At 40.3% G+C, this 24,689-nt stretch overlaps 1 protein-coding gene across 6 annotated transcripts in view; it reads left to right on the forward strand.

Annotated features, from left to right (window-relative positions):
* Positions 1 to 24,689, forward strand: part of FGF14 (fibroblast growth factor 14) — a 496,088-nt gene that overhangs the window by 136,434 nt on the left and 334,965 nt on the right. The window contains exon 1 of one of the 6 annotated variants that reach the window (XM_064143813.1): positions 12,278 to 12,297. The exons of the other annotated variants lie outside the window; for them this stretch is intronic. The gene's annotated coding sequence lies outside the window, so the exon portion shown is untranslated. Of the gene's footprint in view, positions 1 to 12,277; positions 12,298 to 24,689 lie in introns of those variants that run through there. 6 annotated transcript variants of the gene reach the window in all.

Raw genomic sequence — 24,689 nt, forward strand, 5'->3', positions numbered from 1 at the left:
ACCTAACCTCATCACTGCCTGTATTCCTCTTTTCTTGCTAAAGGCTCCTGTCTTTGCAGGTAACAAGACTATAGAAAACCGAAAATAATTTGGTTATTGTGGGCTTTTATTCTTATGGCTGGATAAATATCACAGCAAGCTTTTAGAGGTTCCCATTAGCATAATTCTTATGTTCTACTGCAGGTGTTTACTAGAAGGGCTGCCAGTTACCTTTCTGTTTGATGCTGCAGTCTGCAATTGCAGCAAGTTGCTGGATGCCTGGCAGTGCCGCACAGCTGTTTCTGCCTGTTTATACTGTGGAACAGATACCGATCACCACACTTCCTTCCAAATACTGCCATGCTCAGTCCTTTTCTCTTCAACCTTGAAAAGCCAGGACCACACAGAGCTGTATATTCTACTGCATAACACAGAGAGAAATGTAAGAAATTCAGTAGTGCTGTGTTTCACTGGAAAACTTCGCAAGAAGTCTTAATTCCTCATAAACTTTCCTCTGACCTCATCAGCAAAGTGATATCAAGATGGACAGGTAGCTGGGAGAAATTTGAAAGGAACTCTGTTAAAATTTGGTGAATAAACTTAATGAAGACACTTATTTGACTTCACATTTTGTGCAGTTGGGGTGCTAGTGATTGTCGTACAGCTGACAGGGAGAGAATTCAGGTGTAAAGTAGACTTCCATGTGTTTGACAGAAGCCATGCAGTGTTTTTACAGCTCTGCAACGTTTATAAGCTGATTCAAGTACTTCATGCAGGCACACAGTCAAAGTTTTCTTAGTGCAGTTATGCATAGTAGCAACACAGTTATATGAAAATGAGAGTGCTTAGGTAATCACTGGGTGCGTTTTCCCTCTGTTCTGAGGAGCAGCGAAGTGGAAAAATGCTGGACATGGGGAGAGGAAGTTAATATGTGCCCTTGAAGAACACCCTTCTTCCACTGGGTTTGCATACAGCTTATCATGCTTCTTATGCATCTCACTCATCACAGAATCATAGAATGACTTAGGTTGGAAGAGATCTTAGAGATCTACTTAAAACTTCACAGAGTGGCTAGGAACACCTCTCAACTAGACTCAGCTGTGAAACTTGACCTTGAATACCCCCAAGGAGGAGGCATTCGCAACCTTCCTGAGCAGCCTATTCCACAGTCCTACCACTCTTGTACCCTGTCCAATTCAGCAGGAAAATTATCTCTGCTTTACACTGGGGGACAAGTCTGAAATTTGAATAATCAGTTTTGGTTATTCTCATTAGAGGATATTCATAAGCATGCAATAGTTTTCTCTGATTGTCTCATCCACTTCAGATTAACACTTAGCTTTGTTCTAACTAGTAAGAAGATTCACACCATACAGAGTGACAGTTACACCTGGTTTAAAACATGTTAATTGTCAGATAAACAGTATTTTCTATAGTGACCTTACTCTCATTCTGTGGTCCTGAATTATAGAATCATAGAATCAACCAGATTGGATAAGACCTCCAAGATCATCCAGTCCAACCTAGCACCCAGCCCTAGCCAGTCAACCAGACCATGGCACCAAGTGCCTCATCCAGGCTTTTCTTGAACACCTCCAGGGATGGTGACTCCACCACCTCCCTGGGCAGCCCATTCCAATGCCAATCACTCTCTCTGTGAAGAACTTCCTCCTAACATCCAGCCTAGACTTTCCCTGGCACAGTTTGAGACTGTGTCCCCTTGTTCTGTTGCTGGTTGCCTGGGAGAAGAGGCCACCCCCACCTGTCTACAATGTCCCTTCAGGTAGTTGTAGACAGCAATGAGGTCCCCCCTGAGCCTCCTCTAGGCTAAACACCCCCAGCTCCCTCAGCCTCTCCTCATAGGGTTTGTGTTCCAGGCCTTTCACCAGCTTTGTTGCTCTTCTCTGGACATGTTCCAGCCACCTCAACATGGTGTTAAGTAGTCTGTCTTTGACAACTCCTTCCAGGCCTTTTGTCTATGCTTTGCAAAACAGCCTAAGCAAATGTTTGTTGTGGATTATGTGGTTGCTCAGCACCATGAGGCATACACAGCAGTATGTTCGATGACGTTGCTTCAAGACCAATTTTTAGTCTGTATGACTTGTACAGGCTTCTCTTTATGTTTTTATGTGCCAAAATACACTGCAACTGCTGAATAAGGAGCCTTCACCTGACAGTCAAAAAGTTGCCCAATCCTTCTTATTCTTCCCTGTGATGGTTTGGGTGTTCCCTGCCTCCCAACACTTTAGAAATCACCCAGACTAGTCTCTGTCAGCTCTGGGAATATAAATGAAGCTATTTATTTACAGCTAGCACAATATACAAGCAGATATTTACAGTATATGCAGTTATATACAGGAATATACAAGGTAAAAGGTAGTATAGAAACACAACTCCCCTCCCAGAAACCTGAGTCCCCAGGAGGGGCTCTCAACCACCCCTGCACCTTCTCCCTGCCCCTCTCAACCTTACCCCAGTCTCAAGGAAGAATGGAGGTTCGGCCAAGAGGTTAAGAAGCGAAGGTGAGTGGAGAGTGTGTTAGAGAGATGTTGCTCAGCCAGCAGCCCAGCCAGAAAGAAAAGACAAAAATGGCAAGAGTGTTATCTAAGGTTTTTCCTTTCTTCTTCAGCAAGACTCTGAGGGGAGTAGACATCACCATTGTTTTCCTTTCACAGCCTATGATCTAGTTCTTCTCACCAAAACATTCTACCTTACTTCAAACTAGCACATTCCCATAGAAGTGGTGAAATCAAAACTTGTCTTGTTGGTTTCTGATATGTAACTGCACCCTGGCCTCCCTGTTTGTCTTTCTAGTGAGGTTCTCCTTCAGTGAAATTGGACTAGAAATACATTTTGGTTTATTCACTAGCACTTCTTTTTTTTTTTTTTTTTTTTTTTTGAGTAATTGCTGAGTGTTGAATGTTGGCAGACAAGTTGGATCTTCTCCTTTCAAAGAAGGTGCTTACACTTCCAAAAGTACTTATAAAATGTTGCACCTACAGTACTTAATGTGTTTTGGCATCTTGTGTTTTACCTGCTCAATACTTAGCTCCTATACTTGCCTTCTATTTAACATAAAATGCAACATAGTTCTAAGTTTTTGTGTTTCATGATTAACTCCTGGCTAGTTTATAGCATTCTTTTGAGACTTTATGTACCTTGGCAGATGGTGCTAAAAATTCTGTGAATAGTTTCATTTAATTTCTTCCCACTTTCTTAGCATCACCCTTTGCTTTTCATTATTTTGCTAGCTGATGCAAACTTATTTGCACATGCTGATGGCACTGGACTGCAGTTACCAAATGAACTGATTTTAAATGGAAAATTCTTCAAGTATTTGTCAACTTCTTGATTACAAGTTGTTATATACACAACACCCCCACCCCCATTCTAGTGCAGTGTGATAAGTATTCCTGAAATGTGTAGTTCCAATTACACTTAAAAGGAGAAACACAAGGATAAGATTTGTTGGGTTTCAATTAATCAGAAATGTCATTTTGTGTGAGATTGTGATGGTTTGGGCTCTTACCCGCCCCCCCACACTTTTGGATTTGCCCCAACTAACTCAGACAGCCTCTGGGAATATAGATGAAGCAATATATTTACAGCTAGCACAATTTACAAGCAGCTATTTACAATATATACAGTTATATACAATTATATACAGAAATATACAAAGGATAAACAATACAAAAGCACAACTCCCCTCCCAGAAACCTGAGTCCCCAGGAGGGGCTTTCAAACCACCCCAACACCTCCCCCGGCCCTCTCAACCTTACTCCAGTTCTCAGGAAGAAAAGAGATGCAGCCAAGAGGTTAGGGAGCAAGGTTAGTGGGAGCAGGGTTAATGAGATGTGACCAAGTCTAAGGCAAAAGCAAGAGAGAGAAACAAAATGGAGAAAAAAGTCTTTCTTCTTCCCAGAGTTCTCAGCGAGACTGTGAGAGAAGTTGACATCAATTGTTTTCATTTCACTGCCCGTTATCTAGTTCTGTTACCAAAACATTCCAGCTTGCTTCTAACTAGCACAGAGATCCATGCAGAGTTGGGTTCTTTGTCAACACAAATTCTGGTCTTCCTAGTTTTATTTAGAGTTACATTATAATTTCATTCTCAGAATTGGCAAAACTTAGGTGTGAAGTGCCATTTCAGGCTTTCAGGATACTCTCTGTTTTATGGAGTGATAGCTTTAGTTAGGACACCTCATGGTGCTCAAAAATGATACTGTGTGTCCTAGATGATATAAATGAATGAAGAATTTAGTACTGACATAGTGGGAGCCCTTGAAAATCCACCACCTTTTGAAGTCATGAACATATCAAAGTGTATGCATTGCATGAGATCATCTCCAGGAGTTTGAGCAATGCAAAACCACAGCAGTTTTCCTGGATACTAAAGCAAACAATCCCAAGCAGTGAAAATTTTCATGGTTAAGTGTTTTCAAAATAGTATTCTTGCTGTCCTATCTGTTATCAATGGCAATCTCTACACTTTGCAATCTTGTATTTTCTGCATCACTCCCTGCAGCATTTTGAATGTCCTCTTGTTAACAAACTGCATCTGTCAATATAGAGTATTTTCACAAGGTCTTGTTGAAGGCAGTGGTATCTGAATTTCTTAACCTAATACTTAAAGGGCATTAAGTTTCAACTGTCTGTGTCACAAACTGGATTTATGAACCATGTTTAATTCACCATGTTTTAATAACACCTATCTGTATGAAGAAAATTCTACTTATTTGGCTTTCTTTATTTTCCCTAACATTTTAGAAGCTCCTAAACCCAACTTAATTTTGGAAATGTGCCTCTCTGTGTGTGTATATATATATAAAATAATGTTTTAATCTAAGAATTTTGGTTAGGCTGAAGTTTAAAGTTAGAGATAAACACACATTCCAACAAAAAAAGTTGTCACTTCTCTCATGGCTGCAAAATCTCCTGATTTTTATCTGTTTTTAGAACTTCCTGTGATTTTTTCAATAGCTACCCTTTACATTCTTGCAACTCAAAACTTTTTGATTTCCATTTCCACTGTCCCACTTCTTTTCAGATCTATAAAATTAACTCTTTAACTCAACAGCCAAGCAGTAATTTGTTTTACTTGAGCACAAGCAACACTTGCCATAAACCAAAATAATTTGTCCAACAATTTTGGTAAAGTTGCAGAGGTTTATGATTTCTTTCTTGTAATAAAAAGGGAAAAGCTATATTTAGCTAGAACTACATTTACTGAACTGCAGCCTGAAGGTGAAACTGGTTTTCATTTTGAGGTTTCATTTTACCTTGCTGTAGTACTGGCTTGTAACATTTGCCTTACATGAAAAAGACCAAATTCATGTTGGAAGTAGAAATAAATATCTTCTGAAAACTTCAAATTGAAAATAAAGTCATCTTTGCATCCTCCCTTTGTCTGATATTCTAACTTCACCCTGCTGCTGAAAATAGTACCTTTCTGACATTATCAAAATTGATCTCCATGCACACCAGTGTGGTGTAAGATGTATTAAAACAAAGCTGTAAGTGATTCTGCAGTTTACAGTGTGTGGTTCAATTCTACCATCACTAGTGGAAGGTTCTCCCCTACTGTGGAAGCATAAGAACATTATTCTTTGTGTGCATAGAGTATAAACATGGGCAAATTAGTTAAATGCTTATTTGCCTTGACATTTAAAGACATTTCAGTAATATTCTAATATTATATATTGTGAACAACAGCATCTGATGTTAACTCTTCACTTTATTTTACAAGCCATGTTGCCTATCTCTTTTGAGCCTTCATTTGTCCTTACAGTTGGTATCATGGGTAAACTAAACCAATTTTTGTCTTCTTTCTGTATCATAGTTCATTAGAGATAATATACTCAGGGACTTTATGTTGGTATTTTGACTTGCACCTAGTATTCTTTTTCCATTGGATTTTGTCTGGTTTAAAAGCAGAATCATAGAATCAGTCAGGATTGGAAGGAACCACAAGGATTATGTAGTTCCAACCCTGCTGCCATGTGCTGAGACAGCTTACCCTAGATCAGGCTGGCTGAAGGCTCATCCAGCCTGGCCTTAAACACCTCCAGGGATGGGACCTCAACCACCTTCCTGAGCAACCCTTTCCAGGGTCTCTCCCACTACCTCAACCATTCTGAACATACATTTTTAGCAGAGTCACAGTATCATCAGGGATGGAAGAGACCTCACAGATCATCAAGTCCAACCCTTTACCACAGAGCTCAAGGCTAGACCATGGCACCAAGTGCCACGTCCAGTCCTGCCTTGAACAGCCCCAGGGACGGTGACTCCACCACCTCCCCAGGCAGCCCATTCCAGTGTCCAATGACTCTCTCAGGGAAGAACTTTCTCCTCACCTCAAGCCTAAATTTCCCCTGGCGCAGCCTGAGGCTGTGTCCTCTTGTTCTGGTGCTGGCCACCTGAGAGAAGAGAGCAACCTCCTCCTGGCCACAACCACCCCTCAAGTAGTTGTAGACAGCAATAAGGTCACCCCTGAGCCTCCTCTTCTCCAGGCTAACCAATCCCAGCTCCCTCAGCCTCTCCTCGTAGGGCTGTGCTCAAGGCCTCTCCCCAGCCTCATCGCCCTTCTCTGGACATGCTCAAGCATCTCCAGTGTCCCTCCTAAACTGTCATTACCTTCTCATTTATAGAGTTTCAGATATCTTTTTCATGAACAAGGTTTAGATAAAAAAAATCTCTAAATAGAAAGAAAAATGAAAATAACAAATGACAAAGCTTAAATACATAATAAGATCCTTTATGTTATCTCAGAAACAAATATAGTGGAAGTGTTCTTTTGCAAAGTCCCATGTTTTGGCATTTAAAACATTCTAATAAAATCTTTATGGGACATTGCTTTCATTTTTATACACACACACACATTTTACTGGTGATGGTGTACCTGTTCTGTCCTTTTTACTTGGTCTATTGAAAGACCATATGTAGTTACAGTGAATAAAGTGTTTGAAAATGTTGTCCTCCTTTTCCCTTTGTGAGCCAGTAGTGTGTTCTTCCAGTCCAGCCTGTGGCTTTTCAAAGGCAGCTGCATTGTATGATAGGCTTCCTCCATAGTAGCATGCATTCTTTCATCTTCATTTTCTGTATACTTTATTTTACAGTTTCTTCACTGCTTTCTATTTATTCAGGCTCTTTTTTGTCCTTTTTAAAGATGGACTGGAAAAGAGATTCAGTATCATGGTCATTACTGAAACATCACTAATGTAATCTCTTTTCATTTATAATATTTTTCTTCCCTTGGTTTTGGGTTTGGTATTTATAAAAGCTATTATTCTTAATCTCTCTTGAATAAGTAAAAACATACAGTACCAATCATGTGAGGTTTTTTTATCTTTCACTTTTCATTTCCTGATTTTCATCCAGGTTTACTGATCCATTGGCATGAGATTGTCATCACCAAGTTTCTCATGAATACCAGGATCTTGTGTCTAAATGTTCTGCTCAGCTACGCATCCATAACCAAATGTGTTACCATCACAGAAGTGAATAAATGTTTAATTAATATATGAGATTGAAGGATCAGGTTATTGCCAAATAGAACTGACTGGTGAGGACCTTTAGCTAACATGGACTTCAATTTTAGTATTTTTGTTCACCTTGTGATGGTTTGGGTGTTCCCTGCCCCCCCCACTTTGGAAATTACCCAGTCTAGACTCAGCTGGCTCTGGAAATTGAATGAAGGTTATAATTTACAGCTTAGCACAATGTACAAGCAGATACTTACAGTATATACAGTTACATACAGAAATATACAAGGTAAAAGGTAATACAGAAACACAACTCCCCTCCCAGAAACCTGAGTCCCCAGGAAGGGCTCCCAACCACCCCTGCACCTTCCCCCTACCCCTCTCAACCTTATCCCAGTCCCAAGAAAGAATGGAAGTTCAGCCAGGGGGTTAGGAAGCAAAGTGGATTAGGAAAGAAAAAAATGGCAGAGGCCATAGAGAAATGCAGCTCATCCAGTTCCCCAGCAGAAGTGTGTTATCTATGTTTTGATTTTTGTCTTTATACATCTCAACAAACCTATGAGCCAAGTAGACATTAGCCTTGTTTTCCTTCCACAGTCTGTAATCTAGTTCTCACCAAAACATTCTAGCTAGCTTCAAACTAGCACATGCCTAAATTAATTTAGTGTCCTAAACTGCTTTCACAGAAGTACAAGCGGAGTTAGATGCCTCAGAAGGTGACCAAAGATAGAGCCATTATGAGGAACTTGATTATTTCCTTAAATAACTACTTCACCAGCTAAAATTTGAGTGCAAATTAGCTGCTGGAGTCTGGCAGCTTGAGCTGCTGATAGGACTCAACACAGGCAGAAAATCTTGCTTAAGAGAAGCTTTATTTGCATGTAGATTACTCAAGATTTCTTCTCATGTCCAGGTCAGTCCTTCATGTACTGGCTGTTATTTGGTTTAGGAATTATACATACCTGTGTTAAAAAACCTAAGCAGACTGCCCTATCTAGGAAGTCAGATGGAAAGGAATTAAATGATGTCTTACACAGCATTCTGCCAGAGAAATTGGCTGCTTATGACTTATAGGGTTGGATGTTTTGCTAGATAAAAGCCCATCTAGATGGCCTAGTCTAAAGAGTGGTGGTGAATAGAGTTAAATCCAGCTGGTGGCCAGTCACAGCTGGTGTTCCCCAGGGCTCAATATTGGAACCAATTTTCCTTAATATATTTATCAATGATTCAGATGAGGGATGGCTCAGGTGGCCGTGAAGATCGACAGCATCCTGGCCTGTTTCAGGAACAGTGTGACACACAGGAGTCAATGATTGTCCTTCTGTACTCAGCACTGGGGTGAGGCCACACACTGAGTATACTGTCTTTGATTCTGGGCTCCTCACTGCGAGAAAGACATTGAATTGCTGAAGTGTGTCCATGGAAAGGCAAAAAAGCTGGTGAAGAGTCTGGAGAATGGGTATTATAAGGAGCTGCTGAGGGGATGGGTTGTGTAGTCTGGAGAAAAAGAGGCTGAGGGGAGATCATAATGCTCTTTAAAACTAGATAAAAGAAGGTTGTAGAGAGTTGGCTGTTGGTCTCTTCTCCCTAGCAACGAGTGATAAGACAGGAGGAAACTGCCTCAGGTTGCACCAGGGAAAGTTTAGATTAGATATTTGAAGAAACCTTTTGATTTAAAGGGTTGTCAAGCACTGGAATAAGCTCTCCAGGGAGGTGGTTGAATCTGCATCCCTGGAGGTGTTTAAAAGATACATAGATGTGATACTACAGGACATGATTTAACACCAGGTTTGGTAGAGTTAGATAGTAGTTGGACTTGATAATGTTGAAAGTCTTTTCCAACTGAGGTGATTCAATGAAATCTAGTCACAGAGCAAATGGAGCTGTCATTTGAATTTCAGAGTCCTTTCTTTATAGCTTGGCTAAGCTCAATGCATATATATAGGATGGTACAAGGGATAACAATTTAGTGCAGAAAGCAGTGGAAAAAATATTAAACAAGTCTTTCAGTTAAGCTTAAAATTGTTTTTTGGCTTGAATCCAGACAAGAAAGGCACACAGAGATGCCTACCATTTTATATTCAATCCATTATTTTTGGAATAAGAACAGCTGAGAGAACACAAGTCTAACTGAAGATGCATGTACATGGCCTTTTATACGTGCTCACAATAGAAAGTGCTATTTTTTAATCCCCTGCAACAGCCTATCTCCCTCCATTTTTCAAGTGTGTGTTGACATGCTGCTTTGCAGAAATCTTTCTCAAATAAGAAATGAGAATTATTGTTGTAAATAGTTACAGTCAGAAAACACCACCCTCCCCCCCCCCCCGCCCCCCCCCCCCCAATTCCAAGCTATTATTTCGTGATCAGCAATGTAGAGATTAATTTCAACACAGATTAATCTTAATGAATTTTTTGTTGAGTTATCTGTTTGGGTAAATGACAGGTACAATGGCTGCAGATTTAGCATTTGCTGGAAGACAACTCCTCTCGATACACATAAAAAGGCTGCATTGCCATAAGCCTCCAGGGTTCTAGCTCTTGGCTAGGAAGTGATGTTAAGGTTCTAGTTCTTGGAGAAGTCTCAAGTTGTGCCAGGGTAGGTATAGGCTGGATGTTAGGAGGAAGTTCTTCACAGAGAGAGTGATTGGCATTGGAATGGGCTGCCCAGGGAGGTGGTGGAGTCACCGTCCCTGGAGGTGTTCAAGAAAAGCCTGGATGAGGCACTTAATGCCATGGTCTAGTTGACTGGAGAGGGATGGGTGATAAGTTGGACTGGATGATCTTGGAGGTCTTATCCAATCTGGTTGATTCTATGATTCTAAGTATGAATTTCAGAAGCCTGCAAGAAAAAAAAGTCAGAAAATGATTTTGAAATGCTCTTTAAACACTCAAAACCTAGAAAACAAAGGCATCCATGCTAAATGTTGCCTTACAGTATGTGAAGACCTGGTTCAAGAATCTGGAACATATGACATCAGTAATGATGTAAAAGCTGTGGTTAAATATCTTTTTTCTCCTTTTATGATCTTCCCCTAACATGGTGATAGATAGCCTATTCAGAAATACAGCCTTCTTTATCACAGGAGTGGAAACATTGCTAATAGTGAATAGGCATCTGAGACTGTAATGCTGTAGAAAGAATGAGAAAACCTCAAGAGGATAAAATAAATGAAGGAGAAAGAGAAATAATTAGTGCTGGTGGAGATATCCCTGCTCCTGGGACTTTCTGCAAGGAAGATTCATACTGGCGTTGAAGAGGCATGTGTTAGCCAGAAATCTTAAACGCCCACCCCAATTCCCAGTGTCATTCATAACCAATGTGGAGAATTAAAAATAATGATTAACTGTTGGATGTTTTTACTGAGCTCTATTTTGCTATGATTGTATGCACTTGATGTTGCACAGCCCCAGTACAGCTTCAGAGAGGCAAGTGAATGAGGAGACAAAACGCAGAAAGGTTGGGACTTGCACATGTGTGCATACAGGCTTGAGAAGTTGATGTGGAGAGATTTGAGAGAGATGCAAATTCACAGCCCTATGCTTATCTGTTGTACATCTTTATTACTGACATTTAAGAGCAAAGAATATTAACCAAAAGTAGTGTCTCAAAAGGCTGAAGAAAGATATTTTGACTTCCCTGGGAAGGTGCTCTTAAGCACCAAGACAGTGCTTAAAAAGACAATCAAAACAGAATCAGAACATAACTGTTCTGTTTCCTCTGGACAGATATCTTTAACAGATAGCTAGCTACTTCGAGGCAGGATAACAGCATTGGCACATGGCCATGGGAAGGCACTTAGGAGTATCACTTTGCTAAAGACTTGCCTGTTGGTATGTAGATACTGAGACGGCTCTTTGTTTCTTTTCCCAGGAATGCATTTGGCCAAGCTAAACCTGAACTACTTTTTCTGGTGGCTGCGTGAAGCATACATAAATTTTATTGTCACAAATGTCAATCTCCTTAACAAATCTTACCTAAGCAATCTCTTGCAAAGCACTATCCTTCCAGTTTGTACTTCTTTTCCCCTCGATTTCCCACTTAATTCAGTTCTGCCAGGTTTCTGAGTTTCCAGGACAATCTTGTGTTTAATTATCTCCTCAAAACCTTTGGATGACTTGCATCTTTTCTTCCCTTGTGACTTAGTGAACTGATCTACAGACTGTTCTTAGTCTGCCACATTGCAAAGGAAGGTTCTGACCACAGCATAGATTTATTTGATTATTTTGGCATTAGCTATGCTAGGTGCTTCTCCTGATGGATAAACTTAATTTAGAAAAGGTGTCTGTTGGAATACTTTTATTTTTTTTCCATATGAATTAAGAGACCCTGAATTATAAAGGCTAAAAAATGTGTAACACTCAGGTTTTGAGGAGTGCCATAGAATCAAGTTGCACATTATTTGTGCTACAAATAGTTACCTTATCAAAGATAAAGCCAGTACTTTGTATCTGTCCACTGACTGTAGAAAGTTAAAAGCCTTGCTTTCTGCTTTGCTACCTAACCAAGGAGATTAGGCTGAAAGACAGGACCTTAGAAAGTGACATAAAAATCCATCAGGACATAATAATGCAGTCTTGTTTCTATGGATATCTGTGCTGGTTTTGCTGGGCTGGAATCACAGGCCAGCCATGGGCTGCAGGCCATTAGCATTTCTAAGTTATTCAGGACAGCTGACTTGAGTTGGCTCACAGGTGTGTCCATACCATGAGCATCATACCCAGTAGAAAGAAGGAAGTTTGCTGAGAAGAGGTGAGTTCTAAGTCTTCTCTCATTTCTTTCTACTCTTGAAGATTGCCTTCCTGGATATTGTGACTGCTGCACTTTTGCTGTGTAGGTATAACATTATGTATGTTGTATTGACATTGGTGTTAACCTGGTTCTTGCATTAAACCTCTTTTTATTTTGGTAATAATCTCTTTTCCCTGTTTCCCCTTCTCTGCTTGGGAGGGTCTTTGAGCGATAGAATAACTGCTGTGGTTTAGCCTCAGGTATGGACTTCAGATGTGAAGGATGTAGATCTGTGAACTTCTTTCAGTAGTTTGTTAATTTTCAATATAATTGATTTTTGAGCCTGTGTGACTGAGCAACTTATGAAGAAGAGTGGTGTCTTGCACTTGCCTCTGTCTTAGTACAGAACTTCAGCGAGTGACAGTAATGTGAGAATTGCAAATACTCTGTCAGGGAAAATACAGACAGACAGCACTACCTAATTCAATAATATTGGCCTGTTTAATGCATACATCTCATTTTCAAAGGAACAAAACAAACAGAACATTAGAGCTGATAAGGGACCTCCAGAGATCATTGAATCCACCCCCCCAGCCAAGGCAGGATCACCTAGGGTCGATTGAACAGGAATGCATCCAGACAGGTCTTGCAAATCTCCAGAGAAGGAGACTCCACAACCTCTCTGGGCAGCCTGTTCCAGTGCTCTGTCACCCTCACTGTAAAGAAGTTTCTCCTCACATTGAGGTGAAAACTTCTGTGTTCAAGTTTGTACTTGCTGCTCCTAGTCTTATTGCTGTGGACCACTGAAAATAGATTGGCCCCAGCCACTTGACACCCACCCCTCAGATATTTATATACATTAATAAGATCTCCTCTCAGTCTTCTCTTCTCCAGACTAAACAGCTGCAGGTCTCTCAGTCTCTCTTCCTAGGGGAGATGCTCAGGTCCCCCAGTCATCCTCACGACTCTCTGCTGGACTTTCTCCAGCAGCTCCCTATCACTCTTACCATGTTAAAAGCCTACAAAACTTTTCACTTCTGATATTTATGAGTATATTTTCTGCTGGGCTGGTAGAACAATGCTTAACAGAAAAACTGGTAAGAAAAGGAATGCAGAGGAGGAATTTTAAAAGAGATTTTACAAAGATCAGTTTGAGAGTTTTGGCTGGAGATGACCAAATATATGTAATTTTATGTATTTATATATACACACTATGATCTCCCTCTCTCAGTATGGAGGAGAAAGACTTGTTCTTATATATTTCTGTTTTGTGGAATTAAGGCACAAGTGGGACCAAATATCAAAAGCAAGACTATTTACTAAGGGATAAAGTGAATGGAACAGAGAAGGAGAGAGAGAGAAACAGAGAAAGAGGAGAGGACAACAGCAGGAAAGAGATTATATTACTGTGGCAGTTTGAGTGTCACCTTCCCTCCCACTCTTATGAAATCACCCAGACTAGACTCAGATGGCTGGAAATTAAGAAATGAAGTGTTATATTTACAGCTTAGCACAATATACAAGCAGATATTTACAATATATGCAGCTATATACAGAAATATACAAGGTGAAGGTAGTACAGAAACACAACAGCCCTCCCAGAAACCAGAGTCCCCAGGAGGGGCTCCTAAACATCCTTCCACCTTCTTCACACCCCTCTACCTTATCCCAGATTTTGCTTTACATGCAAGGTGAGGTTGGAGGATCAGCCAGGGGATTTAGAAAACAGAGGGATTAGTTACACAGAAAGCAGGCTAAGGGAGAAAAGTACAGGCACCAGCTGCAACAGAAAGCCACTGTGTTACCTATATTTTGTGTTCTTGTTTTTGTGTGTCTCGTAGTGAAGTAGGCTATACAGGACTATACAGAGACAGTTAAAGTCATTTCTCTATGTAGTTACCCTCAAGCATTGTTGCTATGTTGAAATTATCCTTCCATTCATATAACATAATACTTTCTTTTCCCTCTTCAAGAGCAGAAAAGAATGTTGAATCTAAATGATGATAATCTCTACTACCTTATACTTCCATATCTTTGAACTGCATTAAAAAAAAAGTGTTAGATATGAAATATTCATCAGTTTCAGGTTTTTGAAATATACTTAGTCATGAAATAGGTTGTGAGCCTGCAAGCATACATCTAAACAAATGGAAATTGATGGGTCCATTTCATCCAGCAACCCTGAATTTGTTTGTGTTTTTTTAAATCTAAGACTGCACAATGCTTTTGTTTTTCTCCCAGATGGATGGGGACTTTGGGATTGGAAAAAGAAGGCTTATGAAACAAAAAAAAAATTGCATGTTATAGAGAAAAAAGTTATTCCATGTCTGCTTCTGCTCTTTCACATGATAGCTACCATTTAGGATCTGCAAAACTGTCATAGAATGGTGGTATTTTAGTGTGGGGGTTTTGGTGGGTTTTTTGTGTTTGTTTGAGGTGGGGTTTGTGTGTTCAGTTGGGTTTTTTCAGAGCTTTTAAAACTTACAGTTTTAGTTTTACCTTTACTGCTTATTCTTTCAACTGAGCATAGTGAAGCATAAAAGTGGGATTTTCAGATCATAAGGAAAAAGAAGAGGAGACTCAGGGGGGACCTCACTGCTGTCTACAACTACCTGAAGGGACACTGTAGCCAGGTGGGTGTTGCTCTCTTCTCCCAGACAACCAGCAATAGAACAAGGGGACACAGTCTTAAGTTGTGCTGGGGGAGGTCTAGGCTGGATGTTAGGAGGAAGTTCTTGCCAGAGAGAGTGATTGGCATTGGAATGGGCTGCCCAGGGAGGTGGTGGAGTTGCCGTCCCTGGAGATGTTGAAGAAAAGCCTGGCTGAGGCACTTGGTGCCATGGTCTAGTTGACTGGCTAGGGCTGGGTGCTAAGTTGGACTGGATGATCTTGGAGGTCTCTTCCAACCTGGTTGATTCTGTGATTCTTCTTCAGGATGGATTTGTTCCTTTAAAAATTATAGGAGTGTATTAGCTTCTTAATGAATTAAGAATTCACATGATACTGTCTTTGTCTCCCTTTTTGTGGAGTCGTCTGCCTCTGCTGCATTTTTGTGTTGGTGCATTATGGTAACATAACCTCTAACCTGTCTGAAACAGTTAACATCTTAATTTTTCCTATATAGACTCTAGTTCCACTTGGAAGCAAAAAAGATTGAGTTTCGTTATTCATGCAACTTGCTTCTCTATACTTGCATGTTTTATTTTGATTTTGATTCAACTATTCCATCAGTGTTACTACACTGCTGCAGTATTTACATTATTACAGTGCAGAATGCTTGAATACCATAAAATGATTCTTGAGGGAAAACCATATTTTTTTTTCTGTTGCAGAAAGGCTAGAAGGCTTAGGTTTTTTACATTTTTTTAATTGCTTCTCCAGATTGTTTCCTTCAAATGCAGTGAGCTAATGTGCACACATGCTCTTCAGTGTGCACAGTATGAATAAATGCTAATAAGAAGCTGAAGCTGTGATGTGGGTCTGCTCTTTCAAGCAGAGGAACGGTTAATGTAGGCACTGGTAAGACAGCAGATGGGATGATGAAATGCAGCTGCAAGGGATAAATGCACTCAGGAGAAGGCTGCAGAGGAAGTGCCTAAGGAAGTAGGGAGGGCACTTAGAAGAGTGCTGCTAGAAGGGCATGCTGTGAAGCTCAAGGTGATGTGAGTCTCTGAAAGAAGGAAGTAGGAAAACATCTGTGTGAAGGGAGGAAAATGAAGACAAACTTTTAGGAATGGGTATGAGGATGTTTTTTCCTAGCAAGGCTGCATATGGCAAATCCAAGTCCTGGCACCTGTTTGTAGAGCATGGGTGAGGGTTCATGTCTCAAACTTCAGAAATCTTCTATGTGATAGAAGTTAATAGCAGTTGAGCTTGTTGGTGTTGGTCTCTTTTGTCAATTAGAAGAAACAGATGCTTTTAGGGTATGATTCATCTGACCTATTTTGGACACCTGCCTTAGAAGGAGATGAATCATGTCCTAGAACTGTTTCTTTCTCTCTATTGACTACAAAAAGAGCCTAGGGTAACTAGCTCAGATTTAAATACATCTTGGCTTGGCCAGATACAGGGTATTCTCTGGGACCATTTAGAAGTGCTGAAGTTAATGACTGAATGTCGCCGTCGTGACAGCTCTAAGGCATGAGTACTACAGGAATTTCTCTGAGTTTAACTCTCACATCACTGCAGTGCATCTAGTCTATCTGAACGGTGAGTGTCCGTGTGCCTTAGCACACATAAGCTTGGAGGGAACATGTCAATTTTCACTCTTTATTGACTTGCTTAATGTGACATCACTGTGGAGCAATCTCCCAGTTATGAAACCAGGAGATAAATTTTGCTGAGGCCTTCAGCTAGTATAAATGATGGCAACCTTCAAAAATCTCCCTAGGAAATTAAGAATTGTTCTTTTAGAGTAAGGTTTTATTTTGTAGTAAATAAAATACTGTTCTAAGCCTCCAACAATAACTGAATGTTGAATAGATGTTCTTCAAATGTCAAACTAATGTACTCAGTAAGAACTAAGCATTGTTGAAAAAAACACTTTAACTTCTCATTCTGGCATTACCCAAAGGCTGGATATTAGCAAATGGTCTGGTTGATTGGATAGGGCTGGATGGTAGATTGGACTGAATGATCTTGCAGGTATCTTCCAAACTGATAGATTCTATGAAATGACTTCTGCAACCACAATAACATTTGTTTAATATAACAATTTGTGTGCAGTATCAGAATCTATTTAAAAGCCAGGGATTTTGAGGTTCAGTGTAATTATAGCTGTGTATATAGTCTTTAGAAATATACGTGTGAGTCTGTTGTGCTGAGAAGTGAAATCTCTTCTAATTCCTGAGGACAAGCTTAAAATCACTGTAATTCCTCTGTAAACTCAGCATGAGTCAAGTTTGGCATACCTCCTTGAAGCTTGGATGAGTCAATACACCAGAGTTGGCTAAAGGAAGTTAACAAATTTAAACCTGAATACAGATCTATGCTTATCCTTTACCTCTTCTGTAAGCAGATATTAGTGACTTTTCAAAGATAGCACTCTGTGAGTTTAACAATTAAAGGCATTATGAATTTTTTAATTTAGAAAAAAAGTGTGCATTTTCTTCATATTAATTTCCCAATTATTTCATACTGAAAGTACAGAAAAGATAATTTTTCAATACCACTGTTTTTCATTAAATTTCCTCTTCAACACGCCAAAGCACAAAGTAGCAAATACTTTTACCATCAGGATATCTTTTGGCTTTCAGTCTGTTTTGCATATATTCAGATACTGTGCTTTTCTTTTGCAGGCAATTAAAATGACTCAGAGAATTAAGATCTTTATTTAATGACTAGTACATGGGTATGCTTGAAGAATTTGTCCTAAGAAGAGAATTTAAATTAAGCACTGTTTTATTCAACTAACCTGGAATTGGAAAGAAAATTACCTTAATGGCATATTTAGATTCTTACCTATACCTGATTTTATGTATTTGTTGCTGAGTGATAGACTAAATGATCCTTATTGATCCTTCCAGTTCTATGTTTTCATGATACTATCAGATAAGGGGGAAAGAGCACTGAATTGACATAAATGAGTCTGCTCACTTGCTGGGTTTATATGGGCACTGAAGCCCTCTTAGAGATTGAGAAGGATTCCCCAGTCTTCCGCAAAGGGGAAACCTGGTTAGAAGGATTGTGGTTTGAGGGCTGGCAGGTGGACTCTAGAACCCCAGTGGGGTCCCCAGGTCATGTTATTCCCTCTCTTTCCTGCCTGTCCTTCATCTAAGGGGACAGGAAGGTGCGTTGGGCTTTCTTCCCTTTCACTTGCTGCTGGAACCCTTGTCGTGGTCAGGCCTGCAACCGCATGTTGTGGGGAAATCCACTGCCGTCAGATTGGGGTTTGTATATCTCTGTATACATCCCTTCACTCAACATCTCTCTACATGCTTTTCCCCTTAATACCTTTTATTATCTTTTAAAATTACTTTCTTAACTTCTAATTCCACTCAAGCTCTTTTGTTTACTTCTCCTGTCTATCTTTTCCCTGAAGGGGTAGAGGGAGAGAAGGGTAACCCAAATTCTGTCCTTTGAGATTTTTGCCCTGAAACCTTAAGTGGTGACAAGGAAGAAATTTCAGAATGATCCAAATCTCTGTTCATTGCTTACTGTATCTGCCATATATGCTAAGGTGTCTTTACATTCCAAAGCTCAATGAAACAGGCTTGGACAAGTGGTGTTTAGCTGATATGATCAAATTATTAGAAATAAAATATAAAACTTCCCAAATTACAAATCATGTCTCACTGTAGAAGTCAGATAAAAGGGATAAGGTTATCTGATGAAAAAGTGAGAGGGAGAACTCTTCCATCCAGCCAAACACAACCAGTTAAACAAGGCTGCCTAGAGTTTAAATTGAAACTGCCTGAGATTAGGTCGCTTTCTTTTCCTCTTGTATGAATAAAAGGCAAAGCCAGAAGTGCTTCTGGTAAAGCCAATACTGCCTTTTAAAGGCTTATACTATTTTATCTACTCTGAGCTGTTAATCACGTTTGATACTTTGCTTAAAAGTCTGAGGCAGAGGTTTAAAAGAAAAATAGCAAAGATATGTGAGATGAGCTTCTGTGAAGTAATGACTATCAGCTTACTCTTTGTATCGACGTTTTTCTGACAGTGCAGCTGTGCATGTTGTATCTCTGCATCTTTACTGTTATTAAATACAACTCATCAATAAGACAATGCTGCTTTTGAACTCTGACTTAATTAAAAGAAATCAACAAATATTAGGGGTTGGAACAGACCTCTAAAGGTCATCCAGTCCAATCCTTCTGCTAGAGCAGGACCACCTAGAGCGGGTTACACAGGAACACATCCAGGTGGGTTTTGAGTTTCTCCAGTGCAGACACCACAACCTCTCTGAGCAGCCTGTTCCAGTGCTCTGTCACCCTCCCAGTGAAAAAAAATTCCTTATATTAACATAGAGCATCCTGTGCTCCAGTTTGCACCTACTGACCCTTGTCCTGTCATTGGACATCACTGAGAAGTGGCTGCCTCTATCTTCCTGACACTTCGTGTGCTTATAAACATTAATGTGGTCATCTCTCAGTCTCCTCTTCTGCAAACTAAAGAGACCCAGCTCCCTCAGCCTTTCCTCATATGGGAGATGTTCCATTCCCTTAATCAGCTTTGTGGCTCTGCACTGGACTCTTTCAAACAGTTCTCTGTCCTTGAACTGAAGGGCTCAGACTGAACACTATTCCAGATGTGCCTTCACCAGACCAGAGTAGAAGGGAACCTCTCTGGGCTTACTAGCTACATCCCTTCTAACACACCCCAGCATTCCATTTGCCATCTTGGCCAGAAGGGCACATTGCTGGCTCCTGTTCATCCTGTTGTCCATCAGGACTCCCAGGTCCTCTTCCTCAGAGCTTCTCTCCAACAGATCAGCTGCAACCTATACTGGTATATGAGGCTGTTCTTTCCCAGATGCAAGACTCTACACTTGTCCTTGTATTTCATCAAATTTCTTCCTGCCCAACTCTCCAGCCTAAGTCTCGACGAAAGGCAACACAGCCTTCTGGTGTGTCAGCTACTCCTACCAGTTTTGTGTTATCAGCAACTTGCTGATAGTGCACTCTGTTCCCTCATCCAGGTTGTTGATGAATATATTGCATAGCACTTGTCCCAGTGCTGATCACTGAGGGACTCCACTAGATATATGACTCCAGCTAGAGTCTGTCTCGCTGACCACAAATCTCTGACTTACTTCCTTTAAACAGTTCACATCCACCTTGCTACCTGATAGTCCAGACCACACTTGCTGAGTTTAGCTGCAAGGATGTTCTGGGAGGCACTCTCAAATGGTTTCCTGAGGTCAAGAGGCAAACTAATTACTTTCATCACGTTAGGATGTGATTTGAATATGCAAAATAAATATGGGAAATTACTATTTCCCATTCCTTTGATTGAACAAGTAGTTGTAATTCAGCATTATCCTCATTTCTGTAAACCATTTCTGCATTAAGTTCAATGTATGGATGCTAAATAAACCTCTTATCTGGGATCTTGGATGATTGTTCATATTTATGTGCATATATATATGTATTTCACATGGAACTTTTAGTCATCTTTAAGACAAATTTAGTTTTCAATATCAAATCTGTATTTTCCTTTCAGTATTGTATCTGAAAAAGGTATCTTTGGTACCTAGTGCTATCCACACTAAGGAAACAAAAGGTAGTAGCTAAAATGTCTGATGATTTGGAGCTAAATCTAAATAATTTGTATTCTGGGAAGTTTATTGGCCTGTATGCCAAAACCTTGCATAAACTCTCTGTAGTGTGTCAGAAACTTTCCCCCATCACCACTAATTGAAATTTACCAGACCAGCTCAGGTGGCTTGGAAGTAAGATAAAGCTATAATTACAGCAAAGCTGCATTTACAAGCATATATACACAATATATTTACAAGTACTTACAGCTGTATACAAATGAGAAATAATACAGAAATCCAAACTCCCTTCTGGACAAAGAAAACTGCCTGGAAGGGGCTCAAAGTTACCCTCTCTTTCTCCCTCTACTTTCCCAGACAAACAAAAACAACGAGCAAATCTTACATTGCTATTTGTTAGTGGAGAGAGTGGAATGAAGGAGAAGCGAATGGGAGCAGTGTTGCAGTACAGAGTTGGACAAATTGTTTGCATTTTGACTTTTTATCCTTCTCAGCAAATCAATGAATGATACAGAGTCATCATTATTTTCTTCTTAGAACCAATGATCTAATTTCTCTCATTAAAGTCATAGAACCAATCAGATTGGACGAGACCTCCATCCAGTCCAACTTTTTCCCAGCCCTATTCAGTCAACTAGACCATGGCACTAAGTGCCTCATCCAGGCTTCTCTTGAACACCTCCAGGGACGGTGACTCCACCACCTCCCTGGGCAGCCCATTCCAATGCCAATCACTCTCTCTGGCAACAACTTCCTCCTAACATCCAGCCTAAACCTCCCTTGGCACAACTTGAGACTGTGTCCCCTTGTTCTGTTTCTGGTTGTCTGGCAGAAGAGACCACCCCCCACCTGGCTACAGCCTCCCTTCAGGTAGTTGTAGACAGCAATGAGGTCCCCCCTGAGCCTCCTCTTCTCCAGGCTAAACAACCCCAGCTCCCTCAGCCTCTCCTCATAGGCTTTGTGTCCCAGGCCTCTAACCAGCTTTGTCACCCTTCTCTGGACACGTTCCAGCACCTCAACATCTCTCTCAAATTTAGGAGCCCAAAACTAGATGCAGTACTCAAGGTATGGCCTGATCAGTGCTGAGTACAGGGGAAGAATAACCTCCCTTGTCCTACTGGCCACACTGTTCCTGATACAGACCAGGATGCCCTTGGCTCTCTTGGCCACCTGGGCACACTGCTGGCTCATCTTCAGCTGCTATCTATGTGTCTGTCGCTTGTCCTTGTGATCTAGGATCAGGGGAGGAAAATCTGTGAAAATAAGTATTAGTGATTATGCAGATTTCGGTCACTGCTCTGACATGGCACTGCTAGGAGGCCAATTCTGGTTTTATGTTTTGACGTAAATGACCAAAATGTGATTTCACTTGAAAACAAACAAAAAAGGCTCAGCAAAAAGAAGTCTAAGTTGTAAGTGGTTTGTTTTTTTGTTTTTTTCCTTGTGTTGTTTGGAACAACTCCATTCTTTTTTTGTGGTTTTGCTTGTGGTTTGGAGTTTTGTGCTTTTGTTTGTTTCAATTGGTTGGCAGATGTTCATTGTTTGTTGCTGAGAGCAATCACTAACATTGCTGTACTGTAACACTCATAATGACAGCTTTCTAGGTGTAAATGGCATAATGCTATAGTGCTGAGAAACATGGTTTGGGCGGCTTATGTGGAATAGCCTAAGTTTTTATAATAGATTAATTTATTGCTAGACTAATTATTAGATTGTTAATTTTCTATTAATTAATGTATTATATGTTATCTCAGGAATGACCTCATTGCTGTCTACAGCTACCTGAAGGGAGGTTGTAGCCAGGTGGGGGTTGGTCTTTTCTGCCAGGCAACCAGCAATAGAGCAAGGGGACACAGTCTCAAGTTGTGCCAGGGGAGGTTTAGGCTGGATGTTAGGAGGAAGTTCTTGCCAGAGAGAGTGATTGGCATTGGAATGGGCTGCCCAGGGAGGTGGTGGAGTCACCATCCCTGGAGGAGTTCAAGAAAAGCCTGGCTGAGGCACTTGGTGCCATGGTCTAGTTAACCAGCTAGGGCTGGGTGCTAGGTTGGAGTGGATGATCTTGGAGGTCTCTTCCAACCTGGTTGATTCTATGATTCTAAATATTAATACATAATTAGATTAATGTTACGTCTTTGCAAAATTAGCCATCATTGAACTTTCCCTTGCATTTTCCTTTTTGAATGGAAATAGTTTTGTCTGTCCCGTGCCATGTTATTAAAGAACATGAGCGAAATTAAAATTGCACCTAGGCTGAGAGTGTTCATGGCACTCAGTGGACTTTTTGCCGTTTGACTCCGAGTTCTTTCTTGCTAACAAGATTAAAGGCATATTAAGATGTGTAGCTTTTTGGGAGGAAATTATAAGTTTAAAGAATAAAATTACTTTCAGCTGCACATCTTTTGAGCCATAAGTTTATCGCGCAATGTGGTGTCTCTTTTAACATTGTTATTATAATCTGGCCAAGCAATGAGCTGTGGCAACAGGGAAGTAAGACGAGTGCCTACTGCATGATTCTGAAAGATAGAGCTTAAATAGCAGGAAGGGAGGTCTGAGCCTCAGTGATCAGCACTGTCCTGTGGGAGCAGTTGTGTGTCCTTGGTGATAGACTGCTGACAAGCAGTAGCTGTAGACATCTGGAAATGGAAGCATGGAACATCGCCCATGGGAGAAATGAGCTTTCCTTCTTCCCACCCCATCTAGAAGCCACAATATTTTCTTACAGTTCTGGAATAGCTTCCTTTTACTGAGAGCTTTGTTGCACATTTATGGTCTTGTGCAATTTGATAACCCCACTAAGTAACAGAATAACTTTTCACAATATAGGCATATTATTTCAGAAAATTGTCAGGGTCTCAGGAGACTTCATTGGTATTTATAAAATGACTTTAAATGCTCCTTTGAGAGGTATTTTACATTGTTAGCTGTTAGGGAACACACCCTCCTACCTCCTTCTCTCCCATACCCAAAACAAACATCTCTACAGTGGCAGTGAGGAATTTCCATAGCATTGAGAATTTTTTCTGCCAAGGACTGCATCATCCCTGTTGTGGGATTCTGTGTCATTATTCAAGTCTTGCACCAGTCTGTACATCTGTATTCAAGTCTGTACATCAGCACAGGACCCTGAATTGGGATTTAGCTAAAACTGCTATATAGCTTCTTTTTCCTACTGCTCAGCCTCCATCCAGATTAAACTTGTCTTACTGTTGTTCCTGGTGTGCTGTACCACAGGGAGAAAAGACATAAAGTGTGCGGTTTAAATTGCTACCCTCACCCATGAGACAGACCCCCAACTCATCCAGCTGAACATCTGGCTGGTTTGCGGTGGTTGATGTTTTAACAGTTGCCAGCCTTTGCCTTGCCAGTCACTCCTTGTTTCATACAAGCAGAAACTAGATTCATTGTCTTCCATTTGTTCTAGTTATATTAGTCAGGATTCGTCAGTGAACTTTCTAGAGTGCATCTCGTGTTGTCTTCATTGCATGCAAACAATATGTGTGGGCATGGAGTACAGGGAACTGGTAACTGTAGCTTCATTTTAGGTTATGCATCTTTCAGAGATAAAGATTTGGGATTGCACTTTTCAGCTTCATGGAGCTAAATAAGCACTTTCTAAGAGCATCATTTTAGGTTAAAATCAATGGGAACAACACAGAAGCCAATAGCAAGAGTATAAATGACCCAAATCCAAATTAGAAACCCTTCTCTGAATTTTCAGAAGTCTTGGATGTACCTATATTGTGTCTTGGGTGAATAATATTGTGAAAAATGGATGATGCTTTTCAGTGTATTCTTTCGTGTATTCACCAGTTTGTACTTCTACAAAGTATGCCTCCTTTTTATGCTTTTCTTTTGTTCAATTATATCACTTTATAGACCCTGCTAGCCAGGATAGTTCTTCTTTAAAGAACTCTTAATTAGTGATGTCAGGAAAGAGTTTTTATTCTGTTAAGGAACAAAAGGAAATAGAAGTTATGTTTCCATCTTTAATAACTGTAGGGCAGTGTTTTTTATAGATTTTAGCATTCATTGAACAACAACCATCTACAAATTAAGAGTAAAGGAAACAGATTTTGCCTAGCTGCAAGAAGTCTGAAAATCCTCTCTTTTTTGGTCCACACGAGGCTTTACACTGGTTCAAATAGGGCAAACCAAAGGACAGATTAAATGTTGGAGAGACGTAACTCAAATATCTATCCAGCATCATCACCTAAATACATTAGACAATGCAGGTTGCCTCAGAATGACTGCAATGGTTCTAGGAAATAGAACTAGT

This window comes from Pogoniulus pusillus, chromosome 5, assembly GCF_015220805.1.
Source record: "Pogoniulus pusillus isolate bPogPus1 chromosome 5, bPogPus1.pri, whole genome shotgun sequence".
Classification (NCBI taxonomy): Eukaryota; Metazoa; Chordata; class Aves; order Piciformes; family Lybiidae; genus Pogoniulus; species Pogoniulus pusillus.